The following is a 12230-nucleotide window of genomic DNA, read 5'->3' on the forward strand; positions in this document are numbered from 1 at the left end:
TCCTTTCATTTACTTTGAAAGCTTTGGCAAAGCTTATAAATAGTAAGTGTAGATTAAAATTGTGTTAATTTGCAGTCCAAATACAAAGAGGATATGGAGGCTGTTCTATATTTTTCTTCCTATACAGACAGGTAAGAATGATATAGATGTTCCACTTGTTTACCAGCCAGCAGATTTGAGCCAATGCACTAGATCAGGAAAATACACCGTCAGATAGGAGACATTTGCAAATTTCTTCTCTGTCTGTACAACAGTGGAACAAAGATAGTGTAGTCCTATGTCAGAGGGCATGAACAGGATAATAATTTCACCTCTCAGAGAGGAAGTAGAACTCAAAAGAGTATTTGTTGTCAGTAGTATAAACAAGCATCAAAACGAAGGCTACAGTCTCATTGCGCTTTCTGCATGCTGGTTAAGGAATTTAGTGAAATTACAAAATGGACATATTCACATAGAATATACAAGGGAATATACAAGGGAATAAAAAAGAATATACAAGAATACACGGGGGAATTCTACAGACCTCTCTTGAGCAATAATCTCATGGCATTTTACACATGTTCATTTCACAGAAGTGACACCTCTGTAATTTTAAGCAGAGTTCTAGGTCAAGTAAATCCTTAATTTGGTATAGAGTGTTTAAATAGCAAAATATATTTTAACCCAATGGGAATATTTCCATAAACTTCAAAGGAAACAGAAAAGGAGCTCCAAAGCAGATAGGGGAAAGGGAGGTCACAGCATAAATAGAGCTGTTTTGAAGTACAAGAGGACATGTGTATGAATATTCTTTTACATTTCCTTATTTTTAGTTTATTTCCACTTATAAATCAGGTTATGTTGCAATGCTATCTTTAGATGAATTAATATTTACTAAAATAAATCTCCACATATGTTGTGGTAAGGTATTAGCTGTCTTTTTCTACCTGCCAAGCCACAGAAATGCGGTGTTCAGATCACAGCTAACCCTTGCAGGAGGTTAAAACCTGCACAGGAACAAAAGCACAAACACCAATATGGTGGTTGCTATTTGCTCAATTTATTAACTGCACAATTTCTTTATATATGCCTTTCTGTACATCGTGAGATCTTTAGTTCCCTGTTCTTTCCGTACATTGTGAGATCTTTCATGCGCCTCTATTCTTCCCGTACATCGTGAGATCTTCCAAGCGCCTCTCCCTACACTTCCCCCTCCCCATGCTTTATCAGCCATGTGTCAAAGGTTGTATAAGGCCGATGCCTCCTAGATCTCCCCTTTCTTTGTTTTGCAGTGGCACCTGCAAGACTTGTTTGAATCAATCAAGGGTTAGACAAACTTCAAAAACATAGCATACTTAGAATAGTTCCATAGAAGGCTACAACAATATAGCAGTTATAATTACTAGTTAAAAGATAAGCCAATTTCACTATTTTTAATTAAGGGATATGACTAAATACTACAAAAATAAACAGGAAGGAAAATATGGAGTAGTACACTTAATTAATAGGAGTACTAACATTCAGATCCACAATTGCTAGAGAACCCTGGATGCAACGAGAATTTAGAGTGCCGTTCCTCGCAAACTGGAAATTCTACCTGATGCGTCCATCCATAGGTGAGGCATCCAACGTCGCTGCAAGCAGGTCCAGCCTCTAAATCAACAGGCCAAAATAACCGGCAATTTTCTTTGAGCAGAAACATCTGATTTTATCCTCCTCTTGGGTTCCACCCAGAGCCTGTCCAGCACTCCAGGGGGAAAACCAAGGGAGTTTCTAATAAGGTTAAACACTTTTCTTAATTCTTAATATTGCTAAACAAAGAAAGTTGAATACACACATTCTTATAGCATTTCATCCTCATTAATAACCACATTCCATCTAAACTACATCTTTCACTATTGACTAGTAAGCCTAGATATTTCATTAAGGAGTTGCAATTACTGTTAGCATTTTCTCTTAAAAGAATTGGTGACTGTAGTGTGGTTTGTTCTGTTGCAAAAGCAAACATTACCCAGACATTCTGCTTAAATGATCAGTTGAAGAGATTACAAATGGTTGGTACAGCTGGATCCTGAGTGCTGGCTGCCTCTCACGCCTCAGGTATGGTTACACATACCTTGCCAGTAATGACCAGGGACTGTGACCTGTGAACACACAAGCATAACCTCTTCCCCAGGTTATTAAAGAAAATGGTTCTATTTGTACCACATCCCTCCACCATCCACTAATTTGACCTTGCCAAATGGTTGTACTGTTGCCACCAGAATTAATATTTTGGGCAATGGCATTGACCTGTGAAAAGGTCATCTTTGCCCAACTATCGTTTGATACCAGCTCAATAAACTCTTATGGGTTAAAGTATGGAACTCTTAATAGACATGTTTGGAACAGATCAGATGGCATTGCCATAGATAGACAAAAGGGTTCTTTTCCTGTCTCATTTGCTATAGTTACCCATAAGTTGAGTATGGGCAAGATGGTTCATCTAGCGAAAGATCCAAGTAGCCAAAGGCCACAGAAAATCTCCAAAAACTTTTAAGAAGAAGTGATTATTTCAGGTTTTATACATCGTGCAGGTATCCATTTAATTAAACCATCCTTTTCCACTGCTGTGTACCCACGCCGAACACTCTCAACGACCAGCCCGATTCCCATGCCATCGCTCCTGGTTCCTTGATCTTAACCAAAGAATAGTTTTTTGTCGCCTGGGTTGGCATAAAATGTTTCCACAGGAGAGGTGTGGACTCGTCGCTCTAACAAAGTGATTTAGAGCATAAAGGGTGCGGGACAAAAAAGTCTGCTCTCTGTCTATGGGTATTGTCCCCTTATGACCTCCCCCCTCCCCAAGCTGTTGTAGTTTTGCTTTTAGGGTGCGATGCGCATGTTCTACTATTGCTTATCCTTGAAGGTTGTAAGGAAGGCCATGTACTAACCTGATGTCCCATAATTCACACCATTCTTTGGTACGTTTAGCGATTAAACAAGGGCTGTTATCTGTCTTGATTTCTTGTGGCTTCTGTAATAAGGTAATGATGCCCTCCTAATGAATAATAACGTGTCTGGCTGTTTGTTTGCAAGCCATTGTGGCTAATATTGTAGAGCTAAAGGTGTCAATGGTTACTATGAGGCATTTATTTCATTTTAGTAGGTCACATTCTGTTATGTCAGTTTGCCATATCTGATTGGAAGAGAGACCCCTTAGATTGACACCTGCTTCCCACAGTGGGCCCTTTTGACAGTAGGGACAAAGTGCCGCTATGTTTTTTGCTTGTGACAGAGAAATATGACAGGTTTTCGCTAAGGCTTTTGCTCTGAGGTGTAGAAAGGCATGTAAATATTTTGCAGCATCTAGTGACCATACACCCCGAGCCACCTGGTCAGCCTTATGATTGCCTTCTACAACTGGACCAGGTAAGGATTGGTGACTGTTCACATGTGTAAGAAAGGCCTGCCCTACGCGTTGTTGTAGAACATCATAAAGTTGACACTTCTGTTTGTACAAATCCTACTGTTGTCATTTTGTGTACAAGTTTATAAACATATAAAGAGTCTGTAACATTATGAATTAGATTCTCTGTTTCCTGCCATCTGGACCGCGTTGGCTTCTAACAATTATACCGATTTATTAGTCTGAGTCCACAATTTCTTTTGCCAGCGTCCTTCAGCTTTCCATACGACTGCAGCTGTTTACAATTGTGATGAGGCGTCTGTTAAGTATGTTGTGCCATTAAGAAGGCGCCATGACTAGAGGTAGTGTAAGTTGTAGCTGAAGTGTTTTCAAGTGTGAAACCCATTGTAGACCCTTTCCAGTTACTATGGAGCCCGGAAAGTCAAAGATGGTACATTGTAAGTCTTCCGAACGCATAACTATGTCGTCCCACACTTGCTGCTTCCAGGGGATGAGTATTGTGTCAGGTTCCTTTCCAAAGTGTTGAAGGGTCATATTACAAATTCCAAAGTGTTGAAGGGTCATGTAGGCGCCCTATAAGGTCTGCTACAACAGCGACTATGGTAACAAAGGCAGACTTGTTGGTATTTTGGTAAGCCCAGGCTAAAGGTGCAGGCTTGCCGTCCGTACCTTGAAACAGGATGCTTATTTTGCCATGTTCAGAAATAAAGCACCCTGCTGTGATTGGCTGTTTTGGATCCCATCGCTGCAAAGGTCTCTGTTGTTGTAAAATAGCTTGTATAAGTGTTAAATTGTCCTGACACTCCTTTGTGAGTTTCCTTGGTTCCCACAAGTGTTCTCCTTTCAGAAGTTCATAAAAGGGTTGCGTAAGTCCCAAGGGAATACAGATAAAGCTGCGGAGTCACTGCAAGGCTCCTACTAATTTCTGAACACCATGAAGAGTGGCAATGTTTGGAGCAAGAGCTATTGGTTGTGGACCTATATCGTTTCCAGGTAAAGTCATGTGCAGATATTGTAATCGCGTACCTCGCTGAATTTTTGCCTCGGCAATACTCAAATTATGTTGTTGCAACAAGGCTTTGGCATGCTGGAACAGGTGTTCCACTTGCTGTTCTTTAGGTGCTGCTAATAATATGTCATCCATATGGTGTACCACATGATGGTCAGTCTTATCTTCTCTCAACGGTGCGATGGCTTTGGCCACATACGGCTGACAAGTGACAGGTGAGTTTTTCATACCTTGAGGTACTACAGTCCATTGCCAACGCTGAGCTGGTTGAGTGAGGTTCACAGAAGGCACGGTAAAAGCAAATCTTTGTTTGTCAGTGGGATGTAAAGGGATGCTGAAAAAACAATCTTTGATATCAATAATCACAATGGACCAATCTTCTGGTATGGCGGAACCCCAGGGCAATCCAGGTCGCTGGGCACCCATTGCCTGCATATTTTGATTTATTGCCCTGAGGTCATGGAGTAAGCGCCACTTAGACTTATCTTTCTTTTGGATAATGAACACAGAAGTCTTCCAAGGGCTTGTAGAGGGTTCCAAATGACCCGCCTGTACTTCTCTTTCCACTAGTTGTTGAAGTGCACTTAGTTTTACTGAGTTAAGCAGCCACTGCCCAACTCACACTGGTGAAGAAGTTAACCATGTAAGTTTTAAGGGTGGTATGTGCTCGGCAGTGGCCTATAACCTAAATTTGTAATGCCAATTTTCATTTGTTTCATGCAGTCACAGCCCAACAAAACTCACTGGAATTCTGCTAATACTATAGGCTTCAGTATCACAATCAAGGCCTCCTTTTCCTGGTCTTGGATTTTAAATGTTGTGTCAGTGATTGCTTTGTACACTGGTTTTTCTCCTCCAACACCTGCCACGAATCCCCCAAATGTAGTCTGCCACTGCCCTGGCCACCATTTTTCACCCACTACTGTTATATCCGCTCCTGAATCAATCATGGCCTGCAGCACTATTTCTTCTGTTTTCCTGGGTGAGGCTGGCTCATCCAAACGGTGACCATGGGCTTGTCGCTACAATCTAGAACAAGAGCCACGGTTCCTGGCTCGGAGGGACCTTTTGTGGACAATTGCAGGCATATTTGATTGTGACTTGGGGAGTATAGGAAAAGTTGTCTCTGATTTGCGGGGGTTGCCTGTGGGGTATTGGAGGATCCCGGCCCCCATTCCTGGGATCAACCTAACTGGGTAAGCATGGTTGTAGGTTCAAGCTTCACGCCTGACATTGCACACTCTTTAGCTATGAGCTGCCAATCAGTAGGATGTTTTTGTAAAGAAGAAGTAGTCCCGCCCAGGATCAGGTGTGTGTTCTGTTGGGTGGAGGTTGCCAGTGTTTGCACCGCTGCTGTCAGTTCTGCTAGCAATTTCGTCATTTCCTCCTCCGGTTTCTTCTCCTCCCTTTTTGGCATCGTTCCTCCCTTTCCCATTTGATTGGATTTTGGACTGCTGCCGTCTGATTCGTTATCTGACTCCGCCTGAGTTTTTTGATCTTGCCAATGAGCAAACTGAACACCAGAATAAAATTCACTGGACCAAGACATATTTGAAAAAAATACAGAAATATAACGGGAATATTAACATGTGGGAATAATGTACCTTTTCTATAAACTCATCCCTCCTGACGGGCTTCTTTTCCCCATATCAAGGGATGTCTGTGCAAGCATAAGGGAAAACCTACAAGAATAATTCTTTATTTGCAGGCTTTAGAAGATGTTGGGCATCTAGACTAGTGAATAATTACCTACTAGGCTTTTCATAACTACCTAAATGAGCTACGTACCTAACTCCTCTTGGATACCAACTAATATGTTGGAAACGTGTTTTCATTTTGGAAAGCCCACATAAGCAGTTGTTCAGCTATTCCTGTTTGAAGAGGGTAGGCATTTTTTTCTGATAAGTAAAAAGACATAAATATTTATCTTCAGATTAAGCCTTAGTCATCTTTCTTCTTGGAGATATACTCAGTAAGAGATAAAACTTTTTGTCTTTGTTGTGTTTCATTTGATTGTTTTCTGCCTAAAAACTTTTATAAAATGGTTTACATAACACTAGCTACATGGGCAGAAATTAAAAATAAATATTTTATTTTACTTTTTAAAGGGGTGACAAATGGACTAAAGGAAATGGTGTGTAAATATTGTGTGTTCCCTTCCAGCATAATGCAAATGAAAGATAAAAATTAATTCAGGATCTCTTGAGCTATAAAAAATGCATAAGTATATGCATGTCAATATATTGGGATATATATTTTGTCCTGGAGTTGACTATATCAGAAAATTGCCATTTCAAAACTATTTTCTAGCCAGATTTTACAAAATAAAAATTGTGTGTTTTTTATTCCCTTCTTTTAGGCTATCTTAAGTCAGAAATTATTCTACATTTCTATTCATAACAGAACTCCTGGGAGTTTTCCCTTTTTAAATTCAGCATAACTGGTTGCCAGCAAAAGCCATTCAAAGATCAAAGACGAGACACAGTCAGCACTACAACAAGCAGTATATTTACTCCTTGAACCATTTGCAACAACAAAAGTTGGCACATATAGTAGAAGTTAGTGTTGTTACATAATGCTTCTAAATTCTTTCTTTGCATGTCATCTGTAAATCATCTGCATGTTCAGATATGGCAGCAAATTATTTTAATTTAACTGTTCTTAATGTTAAGGGGGGCATTAAAAGCTCCCCGAAAGCTTTACTTGTCAATACCAAGTCTTAGCTCTATCAGTACAACTACATTTCTGTGAGCTAATAGAGCTTTAGACAGTACTAACCCCTCTTGAAGACTTTTGGTGTATTTTTATTAACCTGTAGATGTGATAACTTATTTACTATTGCAACTATTTTGAAGATTAAAAGAAGCTTTTAAAAAACACTTCTCTTTTCAGCAGTGAGTGACAGTTAACTAAGCAGACAAGTCAAAAGGAAATCAATAAAGACAACCTAAGGTCAGAAGTGAGGAAGTCAATGCTTGTACACAGTTAAAGCAACCTATCATCAGCAGATGAAGTTAGAAGTAACACTGTAAGCAAACACTGGATTTTGCCTCTGCACTTTCTTCTTTCAAAAATTCACACAAGCAACTTGTCTGTTTTGCTTAGGAACAGCTGACCTTCACGGAGTAAAATCTATTCAGAAGTTAAAATATGTCCCTAAATTAACAGAGTATTATGGAAATACTTCCTTTTTTTTCTTTTTCTTTTTCTTTTTCTTTTTCTTTTTCTTTTTCTTTTTCTTTTTCTTTTTCTTTTCTTTCTTTCTTTCTTCCATTAAAGTTACTGTAAAATAGAGATAAGTTTAGTCATATCAAATGAAAAATCTTTGATAATGCCATTCTTGTCTACTGCTCTTTTCAGTCATGAATATCAAGGATGTAAACTGATACTAAAAATTCAGTTTAAACAAAAAAGATATTTGTCAAATATAGCCTGCATATAAAAGTTTAGCTAGTTCTACCTTCTCTAAAAGAATAATGAAGGGGAAACTGGTGGAAGCAGAGCTGTTAGTGGGAATTTTGTCATACCCTTTAATATAGCTTTGAATATGCTCAGTCTGCCTAAACACCAAGAAGATCAAGGACTAAGAATGCACGGATAGTATAGCACTAGATCCCTGTTAATTTACCCCAGATTGAAACAGAATACATGATTTTACATTTGGAATTGTAGAGACACAGCTTTTATCCTATTTAGGAAAGTGGAGAACAAACACATATCTGGTTAGAAAAAAAAGACATTATATAACACACAAAAAAATACACATATAGTCACAGCCACTGTCTGGTCCTCTTTCAACATAGAACTAAGTGATCTGGGCTGCTTGATATTCCTAGGTGTAAATAAATTGACATCCAAAGACAAATATGATATTCCAAAATAAGTCCAACAATAAAGCAAAATATCTGAAACATTTTAGTAGCTAACATCACAAAATTCCACATAGAACTCTTCCTAATATAGGAATGGAAAGTTGCTCAAAGAGAAGATTGTTGCTTTGCTAATGTGTTTAGCTTAAACAGTAGCAATACAGTTAATATTTCCAAGTCACTGTATATTTGTTAAGAGCAAAATTCTTCAATATCAGTTTATTAAAAATCGATCGGTTGCTGAAGTTCAGGAACCATTGCAGAGAGTGGGTACCAAAATTTCCCTTGTGGTTTACTGCCTATAAAAAAGTAATATACTTAAAATAATTTACTAGTGAACGGACTCTTTGGAAAGGTTTTCTTTCTGTTACTCAAAACAAATTCCCATTTGACATACACTGGTTTTCAGATATTTCAGTGGGACAACCTCTAATTCATACTGATGTGAAACTACACGTGCATTCCTTATTTGTAAAAACTATATCAGGCTGGAAAACCTAAACATTTTCTTTCAAACACAACGTGAAGCAAATAAAGAAAGAGATGTCATTCTAATTTACAGACATTACCTATGTATTTCAACACTGTAAATGTCATCGCTATTTAAGCTTCCATGTTTATTTGGGCAGGCTTAGAATTAGTGAATTTCTTGGATAAGTTTTTTCATAGCCTTCCTTACTGCTGCAAGAAAAAAATGTAGGAACTTGCTTCCCTTTGTCAGGTTGATTAAAGGTTTGTCCTTTTTTCATTCTGTCTCGGGTCTTGGTTACATGCCTACAGGGTGACTCCCTTAAGCAGAGCATCTTGATGCACTTACAGCATTGAGCGTGCCAGAATTAGTAAGTCAGATGACCCTACTGATTAAATCTGGGAACATAGATGGTTGTAACTGATTTTAGTACATCCACTATTTTATCCAATCTTTCTATAAGCTGTCAAAAGTCTACAGCCACTGACTCAACAAAGATTAACCTATCTGTTAGAAATATGAGTCTACCATAGATGTCAAAAAAGACAAAACAAGCTAAGTTCAAGAGTTTTCCACAAACTGCTTTATATATGCCATATCTTGTGATTCTCAGACCATTGTGTAGGATGTCATTCTCTTAGAGAATTATTCTCACTAGTAAATTTCTGAGTATGTATTATTGAAAAGCCTTTTGTAAAGATGTTTTTTCTAGAAAAAAAAAATATTTCAAAAGGGTGCTAGTTTTAGTGACACATTTGAGCTAATGTCAAGCAGGTTATCTAGAAGCAGCATGGTTCTGCTCAGCAGGGCTAATTTGCCCTAAGCCAACCAAAGCAGCTTTTACCAAGGTAGCAAAGCTATCTCTGTGTCCTCAGAGCTGGACAAAGGACTGCAGGTGGGGTCTCAGGAGAGAGGAGTAGAGGGGGAGAATCCCTTCTCTCGACCTCCTGGCCACACTTCTCTTCATACAGCCCAGGATACTGTTGGCTTTCTGGATGCAAGTGCCCATTGCTGGCTCATGGTCATTTTTCCATCCACTACTACCCCCAAATCCTTCTCTGCAGGCTGCTTTCAATCCACTCCTGTAAATACAGCCTCTATTTGTGCTTGGGATTTCCCCGACCTATGTGCAGGACCTTGCACTTGGCCCTGTTGATCTTCATGAGGTTTGCCCGGTCCCACCTCTCCAGCCTGTCCAGGTCCCTCTGGATGACATCATCTGCAGATGATCCTTGAATATTAACCAACTTTCTTGGGCCCCTCTTCCCTCAGGTTTTTATGCAATGCTACCCTGCCAAGCAGGGATCTGCTTTGCATAGACTTGGTCAAGTGGGTCCGAAGGAGGCCACGAAGATGATCAGGGGGCTGGAGCACCTCCCCTGTGAGTACAGGCTGAGAGAGTTGGGGTTTTCAGCCTGGAGAAGGGAAGGCTCCAGGGAGACCTTCTGGAGGCCTCCAAGTACTTAAAGGAAAGCTGAGGAGGGACTCTATCAGGAAGTGTAGTGATAGAATGAGGGGTAACAATTTTAAACTGAAAGGTAGTAGATTTAGATTAGATATGAGGAATAAATTCTTCACTGTGAGGGTGGTGAGGCACTGGCACAGGTTTCCCAGAGAAGCTGTGTCTGCCCCCTCCCTGGCAGTGTTCAAGGCCAGGTTGGACGGGGCTTTGAACAACCTGGGCTAGTGGAAGGTGTCCCTGCCCATGGCAGGGGGGGTGGGACTAGGTGAGTTTTAAGGTCCTTTCCAACCCAAACTGTTCTATGACTCTATGACACTACATGGGTGTGAAAAAAATGGATCTATAAACAACTTGTAAAATAAAATATTTAAAGAGATAAAAAAGCCACCTTGAACTTAGCACCTGATTATATCTGGTTTACTCTCAAATTTAAGTTAACCTTCCTGTAATTGGCAATCATAAGTCTTATATTCCAGCAGCCATTTCCCGTCATCATTTTAGAATTTCAGTCTGCTACCAACTATAAAGATTAAAAAAGAGGTCTTGTTCAATTTCAGTCCAATTTTGTTTTTTACTCATTCACAGAAGGTTTTCTAGACTTTTCTGAAACACATCCTGTAATAAATGCCCTTTTAATATTTTAATATGATAATCTCAATTCTGAAAATCTGTTACTGTTATTGTTCTGCTTTGTCTTGAAGTTAAAGAACTCTGAAGTCTATTTATTATAGCTGATTTTGGCAAGGTATTTCTTTCTTACAGTAGTATGTCTTCTTCCACATAACAAAGATATCTCAAAAATGTAGAATGACACCGCATTTTTAACAGCATCCTAATAGTAACTTCATAAACATAACTGTCATATATTTCAAAGTGTTGGCCAGTGCTGTTTAATGTATTTCAGGTCGGCAGTCAAGTTTACTGGGTAGAATATGACTCTGTACTGATAGTATAATTGCCCTGTAAGATTCGTTCAACTCTGCTTTGGTAAAATACACATCTCGACTGAGCAAATTTAGAGCAGCTCAGAATGAAAGCTGCACTCATGGCTGAGTGCGGAAAAAGTGCTACAGCAGTGCACTACACAACCAATGTTCTGTCATTTCATTGCATAAAGTATCAACATTTTAAAAAGAAACAATATAGCATTAATACATGACTTTAAGATGATACTTTTCTTCTTAACAACAGTATCTGATGCTTCACACCACATACAGAGATTAAAAATTAAGTGGTCAGACGTAGTAATTTTGAAGTCAGTAGGATTTTAATTATTCAGTATTTTCCTACATTAAGATCTGAACTTTATTCTAGCTTGCAGAGACAGGAAACAAAGTTTTCTGAATCATGTTCATCAAGAAAAGAGTATACTGAAGATAATTTCTGTGGATAAGACTGAAAAGATTATCCCTAAAAAAGCTCATGTAATAACCAAATTGTGAATCTCGTTTTAATCTTTAGCATGGTTAATAATTTTTACTAGACTATGAAGTGACCTTGCAATCCTGTAGCTGCTGACATAGACATCCTCTGAAAAGAGAGCATTCACAAATGTAAGTAGTTATATCAAAATTGGCCCATAAAATTGTAAACTAAGAATAGCTATGCTGCTATGTAGGCAAAGTATTTGAATGACAACAACTTCATTGTGTTCTAGAAGTTCATTTGACTTGAACGCACTTATTTATCTGAAAATTATTCCCTGTGACAGCACTGTGGAATCAAGAGGGAACTTGAGTACACTACTAGACAAAATTGAAACATTTCTGTTACATATTTGTACTTTAACCTGAAGTTTCATTTTATAATGGATAGATCCAACCTTCTTCTTCGACAGTAAGGCATATTATTTTATCTGCGATAATTTTCTTAATCAGTCTACAGTGTAAAGCTGTAAAAAACAAACCTGAACAAACATATTTTAAACTAATGGCAATAGTATAACACTAAATTGATTTGCATTTAGAGATATCCAAAGTAAAATTCACACTTATGCTTAGCAGATTTTATAAATGGACACAAACTCTATAGAA

General features: G+C 38.6%; 1 long non-coding RNA gene across 1 annotated transcript; it reads left to right on the plus strand.

The window, feature by feature from the left end:
• Positions 1-3019: 3019 nt before the first annotated feature.
• Positions 3020-5777, plus strand: LOC113483034. Its single transcript, XR_003398946.1, has 3 exons — positions 3020-3459; positions 4382-4391; positions 5767-5777. It is a non-coding gene; the product is annotated as an uncharacterized LOC113483034 (long non-coding RNA).
• Positions 5778-12230: the final 6453 nt, after the last annotated feature.

This window comes from Athene cunicularia (genome assembly GCF_003259725.1).
Source record: "Athene cunicularia isolate RWA chromosome 8 unlocalized genomic scaffold, athCun1 chr8_part1, whole genome shotgun sequence".
Taxonomy (NCBI): domain Eukaryota; kingdom Metazoa; phylum Chordata; class Aves; order Strigiformes; family Strigidae; genus Athene; species Athene cunicularia.